At 37.9% G+C, this 16528-nt stretch overlaps 1 pseudogene; it reads left to right on the top strand.

The window, feature by feature from the left end:
- Positions 1-1179: 1179 nt before the first annotated feature.
- Positions 1180-2137, top strand: LOC112406869 (hsp90 co-chaperone Cdc37 pseudogene; annotated as a pseudogene).
- Positions 2138-16528: the final 14391 nt, after the last annotated feature.

Genomic DNA, 16528 nt, shown 5'->3' with positions numbered 1-16528 from the left:
ATATATATATATATATATATATATATTCAGATCAGCCAAATCACCCCTGACCATTAAAGGGGAGACAGCTGTTGTGGTCAGATCGCCCTCACATCCTCAGTGCCTGTTTTCTGTAGGAACCTTCTATGAATTCTCTGCTCTTCATTTATGACCATGTTTTCCAAATGTATAGTGTCTACGAAAGGTACAAAAAGTTTAGGACTTATGATAATAATAGTATTGGCAGTACCCACACTGAGCCCTTCATTGCTCACTGCTTTTCTCACTGACCGTGGAGTTTGAGGGTGATGGGGAGGACCTTCAAGATGACAGAAGAGGGCTTCCCTGGTGGCACAGTGGTTGAGAGTCCACCTGCTGATGCAGGGGACATGGGTTCGTGCCCCAGTCGCGGAGGATCCCACATGCCATGAAAGGGCTAGGCCTGTGAGCTATGGCCGCTGAGCGTGCACTCCGGAGCGTGTGCTCCACAACGGGAGAGGCCACAACAGTGAGAGGCCCACGTACCACAAAAAAAAAAAAAACAAAAAAAGAAAAAACAGAGGAGTGAGACATTGAGATCACCTTCCTCCCCCAAAATACATCAAAAATACATCCACATGTGGAACAACTCCTACAGAACACCGACTGAACACTGGCAGAAAACCTCAGGCTTCCCAAAATGCAAGAAAATCCCTACGTCCGTGGCCATGTGGCTGACAGTGTCTTGGTGCTCCGGCCGGGTGTCAGGCCTGAACTTCTGAGGTGGGAGAGCCAAATTCAGTACATTAAGCCACCAGAGCCAACCTGGCCCTATGTAATTTCAATTGGTGAGAGGTCTCCCAGAGATCTCTGTCTCAATGCTAAGACCCAGCTCCAATCAATGACCAGCAAGTTCCTATGCTGGACACCCCATGCCAAACAACTAGCAAAACAGGAACACATCTTCACCAATTAGCAGAGTGGCTGCCTAAAATCATAAGGTCACAGACATCCCAAAATACACCACCGGACATGGTCCTGCTCACCAGAAAGATAAGATCCCGCCTCATCCACCAGAGCACAGGCACCAGTCCCCTCCACCAGAAAGCCTACACAACCCATTGAACCATCTTACCCACTGGGGTCAGACACCAAAAACAATGGGAACTACAAAGCTGCAGCTGGCAAAAAGGAGACCCCAAACACAGTAAGTTAAGCAAAATGAGAAGACAGGTGTCTGAGTGCCAGTGGAAGCTGAAGGGGCTGGAGGTGGCCAAGGGCGAGGGCAGCAGGACCGAGCTGTAAAGGTTGCAGGCTGAGGCACAGCAGCTGCGCAAGGAGGAGCAGAGCTGGGAGCAGAAGCTAGAGGAGATGTGCAAAGGAGAAGAGCATGCCCTGGAACATGGGCCTGCTCAGCAAGGACGGCTTCAGCAAGAGCATGGTCAATGCGAAGCCTGAGCAGGTGGAGGTGGAGTTGGAGGAGGTGAGGGAGCAGAAACACAAAACCTTCATGGAAAAGTATTAAGCACTTCAGCATGCTCCGCTGCTGGGATGACAGCCAGAAGTACCTGTTGGACAACGTCCACCTGGTGTGCGAGGAGACTGCCAACTACCTGGTTATTTGGTGCTTTGACCTAAAGGCGGAGGAGAAATGTGCACTGATGGAGCAGGTGGTCCACCAGACCATTGTCATGCAGTTCATCCTGGAGCTGGCCAAGAGCCTGAAAGTGGACCCTCATGCCTGCTTCTGGCAGTTCTTCACCAAGATCAAGACTGCCGACTGTCAGTACATGGAGGGCTTCAATGACGAGCTGGAGGCCTTCAAAGACTGCATGCAGGGCCGGACCAAGCTGCGCATCAAGAAGGTCATGAAGGAGTACGAGGAGGAGGAGTGCAAGCAGCAGCTTGGCCGAGCAGCCTGGACCCCATCGAGGTATACGAGTCCCTCCCTGAGGAACTCCAGAAATGCTTTGAGGTGAATGATGTGCAGATTCTACAAGATGCTGTCAGCAAGATGGATGCCACCGACATGAAGTACCACATGCATCATTGCACCAACTCCAGCCTCTGGGTCCCCAACTCCAAGTCCAACGAGGCCAAGGAGGAGGAGGAGACGAGTCCCAGGGACCTTTTGCTGGAAGCCTCCAAGCCGGGTGATGAGAAAGATGTCAGCGCATGACCCACCTCAGCTGCTGCCTGACTGCCTGCAGGTCCCTGTGTGCCCCTTTTCAGAAAACAAAAATAGACACCATCTCCCTAGCTCCTGGCTTCCTCCACTTTTGCTGCTCCCCCACCTAGCCTGTAGGGGCCTGCCCAACCCCTCCACCGCTGCCATACCCCCAGTGCTCATCCAAGTCTTTACTTTGAGTCAAGGGACTTCACTGCCTGCAGCTCGCCCCACTTCAGCATTATGCAAAAGGCTCGGGGATCCAGGGACAGGTAGAGATGGGGTCCCCAGCAGAGGGGCTTGCTCCAGTCACTGTGGGCTATGTTTTCACTGTTCATCCACACTGAGTATTCTATATAGTAAACAACAATTATCTTCAAATATACAACAGAGGAAGGAGCAAAGTAAAAACTCACCAGACCAAACAAATTAAGAGGAAATAGGCAGTCTACCTGACAAAGAACTCATAGTACTGTTATTAAAGATATGCAAAACCATGGAAATGGAATGGAGAAAATACAATAAACATTTAACAAGGACCTAGAAAAACTAAAGAGCATACAATAAAGAACAACAGAAAAATGAAATTAAAAATTCTCTAGAAGGAATCAATAGAAGAATAACTGAAGCAGAAGAACGGATAAGTGACCTGGAAAATAAAATAGTGGAAATAATTGCCACAGAGCAAAGAAAAAAGAATGAAAAGAATTGAGGACAGTCTCAGAGACCTCTGGGACAACAATGACACACCAACATTCGAATTATAGGGGCCCCAGAATAAGAAGAGAAAAAGAAAGGGACTGAAAAAATATTTGAAGAGATTATAGTTGAAAATTTCTCTAATATGGGCAAGGAAATAGTCTATCAAGTCCAGGAAGTGCAGAGAGTCCCATACAGGATAAATCCAAGGAGAAACACACCAAGACACATATTAATCAAACTAACAAAAATTAAATTCAAAGAAAAAAATTAAAATCAGCAAGGGAAAAACAACAAATAACACACAAGGGAATCCCCATAAAGTTAACAGCTGATGTTTCAGCAGAAACCCTACAAGCCAGAAGGGAGTGGCAGGACATACTGAAAGTGATGAAGGAGAAAAACCTGCCACCAAGACTACTCTACCCAGCAAGGATCTATTCAGATTTGATGGAGAAATTAAAACCTTTACAGACAAGCAAAAGCTGAGAGAGTTCAGCACCACCAAACCAGCTTTACAACAAATGTAAAGGAACTTCTCTGGGTAGGGAACACAAGAGAAGGAAAAGACCTACAATAAAAAACCAAGAACAATTAAGAAAATGGTAATGGGAACATACATATGGATAATTACCTTAATGATGGGGTCCCCAGCAGAGGGGCTTGCTCCAGTCACTGTGGGCTATGTTTTCACTGTTCATCCACACTGAGTATTCTATATAGTAAACAACAATTATCTTCAAATATACAACAGAGGAAGGAGCAAAGTAAAAACTCACCAGACCAAACAAATTAAGAGGAAATAGGCAGTCTACCTGACAAAGAACTCATAGTACTGTTATTAAAGATATGCAAAACCATGGAAATGGAATGGAGAAAATACAATAAACATTTAACAAGGACCTAGAAAAACTAAAGAGCATACAATAAAGAACAACAGAAAAATGAAATTAAAAATTCTCTAGAAGGAATCAATAGAAGAATAACTGAAGCAGAAGAACGGATAAGTGACCTGGAAAATAAAATAGTGGAAATAATTGCCACAGAGCAAAGAAAAAAGAATGAAAAGAATTGAGGACAGTCTCAGAGACCTCTGGGACAACAATGACACACCAACATTCGAATTATAGGGGCCCCAGAATAAGAAGAGAAAAAGAAAGGGACTGAAAAAATATTTGAAGAGATTATAGTTGAAAATTTCTCTAATATGGGCAAGGAAATAGTCTATCAAGTCCAGGAAGTGCAGAGAGTCCCATACAGGATAAATCCAAGGAGAAACACACCAAGACACATATTAATCAAACTAACAAAAATTAAATTCAAAGAAAAAAATTAAAATCAGCAAGGGAAAAACAACAAATAACACACAAGGGAATCCCCATAAAGTTAACAGCTGATGTTTCAGCAGAAACCCTACAAGCCAGAAGGGAGTGGCAGGACATATATGAAAGGGACAAACCTACAACCAAGATTACTCTACACAGCAAGGATCTCATTCAGATTCAAGGGAGAAATTAAAACCTTTACAGACAAGCAAAAACTAAGAGAATTCAGCACCACCAAACCAGCTTTACAACAAATGTAAAGGAACTTCTCTGGGTAGGGAACACAAGAGAAGGAAAAGACCTACAATAAAAAACCAAGAACAATTAAGAAAATGGTAATGGGAACATACATATGGATAATTACCTTAAATGTAAATGGGTTAAATGCTCCAACCAAAAGATGTAGACTGGCTGAATGGATACAAAAACAAGACCCATATATATGCTGCATATAAGGGACTCACTTCAGACCCAGGGACACATACAGACTGAAAGTGAGGGAATAGAAAAAGATAGTCCATACAACTGGAAATCAAAAGAAAGCTAGAGTAGAAATTCTCATATCAGACAAAATAGACTTAAAAATAAAGACTCTTACAAGAGGCAAAGGACTCTACATAATGATCAAGGGATCAGTCCAAGAAGAAGATATAACAATTGTAAATATATATGCACCCAACATAGGAGCACCTCAATACATAAGGCAAATGCTAACAGGCATAAAACGGGAAATTGACAGTAACATAATCATAGGGGACTTTAACAACCCACTTTAACCAATGGACAGATCATCCAAAATGAATATAAATAAGGAAACACAAGCTTTAAATGTCATATTAAACAAGATGGACTTAATTTTTATAGGACATTCCATTCAAAAACAACTGAATACATATTTTTCTCAAGTGCTCATGGAACATTCTCCAGGATAGATCATATCTCGGGTCACAAATCAAGCCTTGGTAAATTTAAGAAAAATAAAATCATATCAAGTATCTTTTCTGACCACAGCACTATGAGACTAGATATCAATTACAGGAAAAACATCTGTAAAAAATATAAACACATGGAGGTTAAACACTACACTACATAATAACCAAGGGAACATGGAAGAAATCAAAGAGGAAATCAAAAAATACCTAGAAACAAATGACAATGAAAACATGATGAACTAAAACTTATGGGATGCAGTAAAAGCAGTTTTAAGAGGGAAATTTATAGCAATATAATCCTATGTCATGAAACAAGAAACATCTCAAATAATCTAAGCTTACACCTAAAGCAATTAAAGAAAAACAAAAAATACCCCAAAGTTAGCAGAAGGAAAGAAATCATAAAGCTCAGATCAGAAATAAATGAAAAAGAAATGAAGGGAACAATAGTTCAATAATAGATCAATAAAACTAAAAGCTAGTTCTTTGAGAAGATAAAATTGATAAACCATTAGCCAAACTCATCAAGAAAAAAAGAAGATTCAAATCAATAGAATTGGAAATGAAAAAGGAGAAGCAACAGCGGACACTGCAGAATTACAAAGGATCATGAGAAATTACTACAAGCAACAACATGCCAATAAAATGGACAATCTGGAAGAAATGGACAAATTCTTAGAAAAGCACAACATTCCACAACTGAACCAGGAAGAAACAGAAAATATAAACATACCAATCACAAGAACTGAAATTGAAACTGATTAAAAATCTTCCAACAGAGGAAAGCCCAGGACCAAATGGCTTCACAGGCGAATTCTATCAAACATTTAGAGAAGAGCTAAGACCTATTCTTCTCAAATTACTCCAAAATATAGCAGATGGAGGAACATTCCCAAACTCATTCTATGAGGCCACCATCACCCTGATATCAAAACCAGACAAAGATGTCACAAAGAAAGAAAACTACAGGCCAATATCACTGATGAACATAGATGCAAAAGTCCTCAGCAAAATACTAGCAAACAGAATCCAACAGCACATTAAAAGGATCATACACCATGATCAAGTGGGGTTTTCCCCAGGAATGCAAGGATTCTTCAATACATGCAAATCAATCAATGTGATACACCATATTAACAAACTGAAGGATAAAAACCATATGATCACCTCAACAGATGCAGAGAAAGCTTTCAACAAAATTCAACACCTATTTATGATAAAAACACTCCAGAAAGTAGGCTTAGAGGGAACTTACCTCAACATAATAAAGGCCATATATGACAAACTCACAGCCAACATCATGCTTAATTTTGAAAAATTGAAAGCCTTTCCACTAAGATCAGGAACAAGACAAGGTTGTCTACTCTCACCACTATTATTCAACATAGCCTTGGAGGTTTTAGCCACAGCTAAATCAGAGAAGAAAAAGAAATAAAAGGAATCCAAATCAGAAAAGAAGTAAAGGTGTTACTTGTTGCAGATGACATGATACTATACATAGGGAATCCTAAAGACTGTATGAGAAACTAGAGCTAATCAATGAATTTGGTAAAGTTGCAGGATACAAAGTTAATGCACAGAAATCTCTTGAATTCTTATACACTAGTGATGAAAAATCTGACAGAGAAATTAAGGAAACACTCCCATTTACCATTGCAACAAAAAGAATAAAATACCTAGGAATAAACCTACCTAAAGAGAAAAAAGACCTGTATGCAGCAAACTATAAGATACTTATGAAAGAAATTAAAGATGATACAAATAGATGGAGAGATATACCATGTTCTTGGATTGGAAGAATCAACATTGTGAAAATGACTGTACTACCCAAAGCCATCTACAGATTCAATGCAATCCCTCTCAAACTTCCACTGGCATTTTTCACAGAACTAGAACAAAAACTTTCACAATTTGTATGGAAACACAAAAGACCCTGAATAGCAAAAGCAATGTTGAGAAAGAAAAGTGGAGTCAGAGGAATCAAGCTCCCAGACTTCAGCCTCTACTATAAAGCAACAGTAATCAAGACAGTATGGTACTGGCACAAAAACAGAAATATAGATCAATGGAATAGGATAGAAAGCCCAGAGATAAACCCACACACATATGGTCACCTTATTTTTGATAAAGGAGGCAAGAATATACAATGGAGAAAAGACAGCCTCTTCAATAAGTGGTGCTAGGAAAACTGTACATTTACAAGTAAAAGAATGAAGTTAGAACACTCCCTACCACCATAAACAAAAATAAACTCAAAATGGATTAAAGACCTAAATGTAAGGCCAGATACTATCAAACTCTTAAAGGAAAACATAGAACACTCTATGACAATCACAGCAAGATCCTTTTTGACACCCTCCTAAAGAAATGGAAATAAAAATAAACAAATGGGACCTAATGAAGCTTAAAAGCTTTTGCACTGCAAAGGAAACCATAAACAAGACAAAAAGACAACCGTCAGAATGGGAGAATATATTTGCAAATGAAGCAACTGACAAAGTATTAATCTCCAAAATATACAAGCAGCTCATGCAGCTCAATAACAAAAAACCAAACAACCCAGTCCAAAAATGGGCCCCGATCTAAATAGAGATTTCTCCAAAGAAGATATACAGATTGCCAACAAACACATGAAAGGTTGCTCAACATCATTAATCATTAGAGAAATGCAAATCAAAACTACAATGAGGTATCACCTCACACTGGTCAGAATGGCCATGATCAAAAAATCTACAAACTATAAATGTGGGAGAGGGTGTGGAGAAAAGGGAACCTTCTTGCTGTTGGTGGGAATGTTAGTTGATACAGCCACTATAGAGAACAGTATGGAGGTTCCTTAAAAATCGAACTACCGTATGACCCAGCAATCCCACTGCTGAGCATATACCCTGAGAAAACCATAATTTAAAAAGAATCATGTACCACAATGTTCATTGCAGCTGTATTTACAATAGCCAGGACATGGAAACAACCTAAGTGTTCATCGACAGATGAATTGATAAAGAAGATGTGGCACATATATACAATAGAATATTACTCATCCATGAAAAGGAATGAAACTTAGTTTTTTGTAGTGAAGTGGATGCACCTAGCGTTTGTCATACAGAGTGAAGTAAGTCAGAAAGAGAAAAACAAACACTGTATGCTAACACACTTATATGGAATCTAAAAAAAAAAAAGGTTCTGAAGAACCTAGGGGCAGGAGAGGAATAAAGAAACAGACGTAGAGAATGGACTTGAGGACACGGGGAAGGGGAAGGGGAAGCTGGGACAAAGTGAGCGAGTGGCATGGACATATGTACACTACCAAATATAAAACAGATAGCTAGTGGGAAGCAGCCGCGGAGCACAGGGTGATCAGCTCGGTGCTTTGTGTCCAACTAGAGCTGTGGGATAGGGAGGGTGGGAGGGAGACCCAAGAGGGAGGGGATATGGGGATATATGTGTATATATATATCTATCTGAATCACTTTGTTATACAGCAATGTAAAGCAATTATACTCCACTAAAGATGTTTTTAAAAAATACGCAGTATTTATTGATCAGTGTAATCAACCCAAGTCCTGACAGGAAACAGATGGCACGCTTAGCTAGGATTTTTGAAGGCATTTTTTATGAAGGAACTATTTACAGATGGGCGGGCAGGATAAAGGGAACCAAGAAGGATGAATCTTGTGGGTTCCTCCTGGGACTAGCACCGTAGAAAGTCATCAGCCCCTGACATAAAAGGGCACAGAAGGCACAGTATTCCTGGGTGACCCAGAGCCAGAGGAGGGTTGTTCAGTCTGAGCTGTAGTCAGGGAAGTTCCCTGCAAAGTCAGGGGGCAGGAGGGAGACTTCCCCTGAATTCTCACTCCTCCTTCCTTCCCATCTCCTGACAGTGCTTCCCCTTGTCCAGAATACAGGCTTGGGAGCCAAGCTGATGTGGTCTTTACAGGTCAGCAGAGAAATGGGACACAGAAGTACAGAGAAAGAGTTGAGGCCAATGGAAAGTATGTCAGACATTATGTGAAGTAGGTATTATCACAAATTTATAGAGGAGGAAAATGAGACACAGAGAAGTGAGACACATACAGATGGTAGGTCACTGACATGGGTCTATAAGCCCCTAAAGGCAAAGCTCTTCCAGCTCAGTCAGCTGCTTCATGTGGCACATAGCCCCTGCTCTTAACCAGACTGTGTTTTCCTGAGGGTGGCACTTACTGACAAACATGACAAATACAGATTTTATGATTTGATTTTATGTCATAATTCCAAAGAACAGTCTTCTTATTTTTAGTGCTTAAGTTATTATTGAGGTATAATTGACATAAAAGATTATATTAATTTCAGGTATACAACACAATGATATAATATCTGTATATAGTTCGAAATGATTGCCATAATAAGTCTAGTCAATATCTGTCACCACACAGTTACAATTTTTTTCTTGAGATGAGAAACATTAAGGTGTACTCTCTTAGCAGCTTTCAAATATGCTACACAGGATTATTATTATTTTTCTATATTGTAGGGATCTGTGGTCTTTTATAACATTATGGTTTATTTAATTTTGTTTTTTTAATTGAAGTATATTTGATTTACAATGTTGTGTTAGTTTCAGATGTACAGCACAGTGATTCAGTCATATATATATACTCTTTTTCAGATTATTTTCGATTATATGTTGTTACAAGATATTGAATATCATTCCCTGTACTATGTAGTAGGTCCTTGTTGTTTATTTCATATATAGTAGTGTGTATATGCTATCCCAAATCCTAATTTGTCTCCCCACCCACCCCACCACTAACTGCTTTGGTAACCTTAAGTCTGTTTTCTATGTCTGTGAGTCTATTTCTGTTTTGTAATTTGTATCAAGACAGTTTTGGGGTTTTTTTTTTTTGTTTTTTTATTAAAGATGGTAGACTAGACACATATATTTATAGGCATTTTCTACTGAAAGCTCATTAAAATATCAAAAAGCAGTACTTTTCATTTTTTTTGGTAAATAAATATATAAGGACAAGGAGAGCAGAAGATTATAGAAAGAACATTTTGGAATCTGGAAAGTGAAAAGAAGCATGTGTAATATAACTTTCTGGATTAGATTCAGCTCAAAAGGCAGAACACCCAACTCAATAATGATTTAAACACATGAGGTTTAAGTCTAGTCAATATCTGTCACCACACAGTTACAATTTTTTTCTTGAGATGAGAAACATTAAGGTGTACTCTCTTAGCAGCTTTCAAATATGCTACACAGGATTATTATTATTTTTCTATATTGTAGGGATCTGTGGTCTTTTATAACATTATGGTTTATTTAATTTTGTTTTTTTAATTGAAGTATATTTGATTTACAATGTTGTGTTAGTTTCAGATGTACAGCACAGTGATTCAGTCATATATATATACTCTTTTTCAGATTATTTTCGATTATATGTTGTTACAAGATATTGAATATCATTCCCTGTACTATGTAGTAGGTCCTTGTTGTTTATTTCATATATAGTAGTGTGTATATGCTATCCCAAATCCTAATTTGTCTCCCCACCCACCCCACCACTAACTGCTTTGGTAACCTTAAGTCTGTTTTCTATGTCTGTGAGTCTATTTCTGTTTTGTAATTTGTATCAAGACAGTTTTGGGGTTTTTTTTTTTTGTTTTTTTATTAAAGATGGTAGACTAGACACATATATTTATAGGCATTTTCTACTGAAAGCTCATTAAAATATCAAAAAGCAGTACTTTTCATTTTTTTTGGTAAATAAATATATAAGGACAAGGAGAGCAGAAGATTATAGAAAGAACATTTTGGAATCTGGAAAGTGAAAAGAAGCATGTGTAATATAACTTTCTGGATTAGATTCAGCTCAAAAGGCAGAACACCCAACTCAATAATGATTTAAACACATGAGGTCCATTTCTTCCACAGAAGTATGGAATTTGGGGAGTAAAGAGTAAACATGAGCGTTCCATAAAGTTGGCAGAGACCTAGCCTCTTTGTAGCTTTTTTTTTCACTTCCCTGAGTGTGACCCTCATCTCATGGTCCAATGAGGCTGCTAGAGCTCCATGCATCACGTCATTTTTCCAGCTGGCAGTAAGGAGGAAAGGTGGGTGGTTATGTGCCTCAATTTAAAGATACTTCTTTTAGATTGTTATCATGTCTTTCACCCACAATACCAATCTCTGTTAGAGATAGATTTTATCTAGGTTTAGAAACCTATTTTAATATCTATCTTTATAATTAACCAAAGTCTAATGAACTGACATTTATTAAACAAATACTGTACTTGAATACAACTTTGGAGTATGAAACACCTTGTGCTGAGGAGTTGTTAGGAATGAGGGATCCAGGAGTAGTTGTGGGCAGAACCATAGCCACGTGATTTTATTTCCTTAGTCTTCACCACTAATTTTATGCTCCTTAATCAGCATAATAGAGGAGGGAGAGCCTTCTCTACTCAGTGGCTCCAGGTCGTCAATCTCCTCTCATTCTATCACCCTCTGAAGGGGTCTCTAGGGGTACAGCATGTTGGTCTGTATAATTTGTATCTTTTTTTAAGATTCCACGTATAAGTATTATCAAGTGACATTTGTCTTTCTGTCTGACTTACTTCACTTAATATGACAGTCCCTAGGTCCATTCATGGTGCTGTACATGGCACTATATCATTCTTTTTGATAGCTGAGTAATATTCCATTATATATATATCTATAAAATAATCATCTTTGATTTCTTTCATCAGTGTCTTACAGTTTTCAGAGTACAGGTTTTTTGCCTCCTTAAGTAGTTTATTCCTAGTTATTTTATTATTTTTGTTATGATGGTAAATGAGATTGTTTCCTTAATTTCTCTTTTTGATACTTCATTGTTAGTGTATAAGAATGCAACAGATTTCTCAGTATTAATTTTGTATTCTGCAAATTTACTGAATTCGTTGATGAGTTCTAGTAGTTTTCTGGTAGCATCTTTCAGATTTTCTATGTATCATTTTTTGTCATCTAAACAGTGACAGTGTTACTTCTTCTTTTTCACTTTGGATTCCTTATATCTCTTTTTCTTCTCTGATTGCTACGGCTAGGACTTCCAAACCTATGTTGAATAAAAGTGGCGAGAAGGACATCCTTCTCTTGTTTCTGATCCTAGAGGAAATGCTTTCACCTTTGAATATGATATTAGCTGTGGGTTTGTCATATATGACCTTTATTATGTTGAGAAAAGTTCCCTATATGTCCACTTTCTGGAGTGTTTTTATCATAAATGGATGTTGAATTTTATCAAAAGCTTTTCCTGCATCTATTGAGATGATCATATGGTTTTTACTCCTCAACTTGTTAATATGGTGTACCACATTGATTGATTTGTGTATACTAGAAAAATCCTTGCATCCCTGAGATAAATCCCATTTAAGCATGGTGTTTGATTATTTTAGTGTATCACTGGATTTGATTTGTGACTTTTGCTGAGGATTTTTGTGTCTATGTTCATTAGTGATATTTGGCTGTAATTTTCTATTTTGTGGATCTTTGTCTGGTTTTGGTATCAGGGTGATGGTGGCCTAATAGAACCAGTTTGAAAGTGCTCCTTTCTCTGCAATTTTTTCTTCTCTGTTTGGTAGATTTTACCTGTGAAGCCATCTGGTCCTGCACTTTTGTTTCTTGGGAGTTTTTAAATCACAGATTCAATTTCAGTACTGGTAATTGGTCTATTCAAATTTTCTATTACTTCCTGATTCAGTCTTGGAAGATTGTACCTTTCTAAGAATTTGTTTGTTTCTTCTAGATCGTCCATTTTATTGGCATATAGTTGCTTGTAGCAATCTCTTATGGTCCCTTGTATTTCTGTGGTGTTCTTTGTATCTTCTTTTTCATTTCTAATTTTATTGATTTGGGACCTATCCCTTTTTTCTTGTTGAGTCTGGCTAAAAGTTTATCAATTTTGTTTATCTTTTCAAGGAATCAGCTTTTAGTTTCATTGATCTTTTCTGTTGTTTTCTTAGTCTCTTTCATTTATTTCTGCTCTCATTTTAATAATATCTTTCCTTTTACTAACTTTGGATTCTGTTTGTTCTTCTTTCTCTAGTTGCTTTAGGTGTAAGGTTAGGTTGTTTATTTGAGATTTTTCTTCTTTTCTGATGTAAGCTTGTATTGCTATAAACTTCCCTCTTAGAATTGCTTTTGCTGCATCCCATAGGTTTTGGAACATTGTGTTTTCATTTTCATTTGTCTCTAGGTATTTTTTAATTTCCTCTTTGATTTCTTCAGTGATCCATTTGTTGTTAAGTAGCATATTGTTTAGCATCCTAGTGTTTGTGTTTTTTTGCAGTCTTTTTTTCTTGTAGTTGATTTTTAGCATTGTGGTCTGAAAAGATGCTTGATAGGATTGCAGTTTTATTTTATTTTTTTTTAGTTTGCCAAGGCTTGCTTTGTGGCCCAGAATGTGATCTATCCTGGAGAATGTTCCATGTGCACTCGGTGCATTCAGCTACTTTCAGATGCACTGCTCTATAAATATTGATTAAGTCCACTGGGTCTAATATATCATTTAAAATCTGTGTTTTGTTATTGATTTTCTGTCTGGATGATCTGTTCATTGATGTAAGTGGGGTATTAACGTCCCCCATTATTATTGTGCTACTGTCAGTTTCTCCTTTTATGTCTTTTAACATTTGCCTTATATTTTGCAGTGCTCCTATGCTGGGTGCATATATATTTACAATTGTTCTATCTTCTTCTTTGATTCATCCTTTGTACCACTCTCTCTGGCCTGCAGAGTTTCTGCTAAAATGTCAGCTGATAAACTTAGGGGGATTCCCATGTATGTTATTTGTTGCTTTTCCCTTGTTGCTTTTAATATTTTCTCTTTATCTTTAATTGTTGTCAGTTTGATTACTATGTATCTCAGTGTGTTCCTCCTGGGGGTTTAATCCTGTGTGGGACTCTCTGTGCTTCCTGGACTTAGTTGACTGTTTCCTTTCCCATGTTAGGAAAGTTTTCAGCTATTGTTACTCAGCTAATGTTATCTTTTCAAGTATTTTCTCAGGCTCTTTGTCTCTCTTCTCCTTCCAGGAACCCTATAATGTGAATGTTGGTGTGTTTGAGGTTGTCCCGGAGGTCTCTAAACTGCCCTCATTTCTTTTCATTCTTTTTTCTTTATTCTCTTCTGTGACAGTGATTTCTACCATTCTCTTCCAGTTGACTTATCTGTTCTTCTGCCTCATTTATTCTATTATTGATTCTTCCTAGCTTATTTTTCATTTCAGTTACTGTATTCTTTAACTCTGGTTTCTTTATATCTTCTAACTCTTTTTTTTTTTTTTTGGTAGGTTCCAATCTTTTTTATCAATGGTTATTCAGCAGTTAGTTATGATTCTAGTGGGCTCATGAGAGGAGGTGAGTTTAAGGTCTTTCTACTCCACCATCTTGTCCAGGAAGCCCTCTTAAACTCTTGTTTCTGATTCTTGTTCAGCCTCTTTAAACTGTGTTTTGTTTTGTTTTATTTTGTTTTCCCTTTAGTATGCCCTATAATTTTCTGTTGAAATGTAGACATGACATAATTGGTAAAAGGCCTTTAGTAACATTATGGTAAAGTGGGAGGGAAAGCGTCATATGGTCTTATAATTATGTCTCAGACTTTTGGTGAATCTGTGGCCCTGAATTGTGAATTTCACCATTGCTTGTCTGCTTTTCCCCCCTAAGGTGTAACTGGATGGCTAGAGGGAGCTGGATTTGGGTATTTCTTTTCCCCAGGTAAGTTGGTCTCTGCTAAAACCCTACCAGTTTTAGCTCTGATAAAATAGTTTCACCAGAAAGCAGGTCTTGTAAAGAAAAGCAAAATGTTCTGGTATTTTCCTGAATGGTTCCTTTCCACTCTCCCTTCCAGAAACACCAGGAGATTTTTCTCCCAAATTTACTGTGAGAACCAGGTTGGACTCTTGGTTGTAGAAGTCACAAAAGTGTGGGAACATTATGACTGTGTTCTCCTGGAGTTTTTAACTCTCAGACTTGTCCAAACTGAGCCTGCAGCAGCTTGGCAATTATAGTTCAATTTTTCCTACCCCAGCACTAGCTTCTGCAGAGGTTTTTGCTCATGTGTTTATGCTCCAATAAGTTGTGATTATCTGTCTGTCTCTCCAGGGACAGCAGTTTGCCCTGTGGCCTCACTTTTCTTCTGGATCTAAGAAGAATTATTGATTTTTCAGTTTGTTCCACTGAGGACAAACTGAACAATTAAGACAGAGTGGTGATTCCTAAGCTCCTTACACATTGGACTAGAAACCAGAAGCCCTGTGCTACCTTTTAAACATAATATGTTGCTCTTCACTCATGAAATGTCAATAGTAAAACTCAACATTTGAAGGGTACCATGTGCCATGGAAATATATGGTAATTATTGTTTAATAGTAGATTGAGCTATCCTAATTTCAGTACTTTGGATACATAGAAATTTTGGGCAATATTTTTTCATTAAAATATTAGTTCACACCTAACTTATTAAATTTTCCTTCATTTTGCAAAACAAGTTAACTGCAGGCAGTTTAATTGACAGTAAAACAATTCTATCTGAATATCTCTATCTGGAATCAATGAATCATCCATCATTCTTAAAATATATTCCTCAAATTTAGAACTTTTATCGTCTTGTGCGATTAAACAATAACCACCCAAACCAAAGAATCACCACCCACAAAAGAGAACTGAAATTCAATGTTATAAAACTAAACTTAATAATCCAAAATTGGACTGCCTGAGCATAGTACCAATGAATTCTTAGCTGAATCCTGATAAATATAAAATATTTTTCAAGAAAACAGTCACTAATAGAAAATCCAGTGAGTGAAATGAAAAGGAAATCTCACAATGTTTGCGAGATTTGTGAACCAAAACTGATATTTTTTCCAATTATTAAAATTCCCCTGATTTCCTACAAGCTATTTTCTTAACTGCTTTTGTAATGTTAGCTGCTTCAAATTCATATGCACCATTTAAGAAGGGGGGAAAAAGTCGTTAACTTGTTTTTTGTATGCCTTATGAAGTTTCCATTTCCCTATCCTGAATCCTTGCTTTATGAGATAGGGATGGAATACTTATATCCCTTTCTCTCAAAATGAGTTCCTGCAACAAAACAGAGATGACTCAGTCTTCCAAGTGCTTGCTGAGCACCATAGGGGCAAGTTATCTATGAAGGTTTACAGGGTACAAGGATTTTGCTTATTGATTCAACCTTCCTACAAGTGTTTGGTGAGTACCACAGAGAACACACTGTTTGCTAAGGTTGACAGGGTAAGGGGGTTAGTGCCTCCTTCCAGCAGTTTATTATATGCTATGCTTAGGTAGTCTGTCTTAGCAGCTGTATTTATGGTACCAGGAGACTATGGAGGTATTAGCAAAGAGCTTCAGAGGGGGTTAATTAACCTAAAAACATTTAAACTAAATATAATAGACCCCCAAAATAGTATTT

Source organism: Neophocaena asiaeorientalis, unplaced genomic scaffold (genome assembly GCF_003031525.2).
Source record: "Neophocaena asiaeorientalis asiaeorientalis breed wild unplaced genomic scaffold, Neophocaena_asiaeorientalis_V1.1 scaffold173, whole genome shotgun sequence".
Lineage (NCBI taxonomy): Eukaryota > Metazoa > Chordata > Mammalia > Artiodactyla > Phocoenidae > Neophocaena > Neophocaena asiaeorientalis.
Note: the sequence above shows the minus strand (reverse complement) of the source record. Positions and strands in the feature narration are given on the sequence as shown.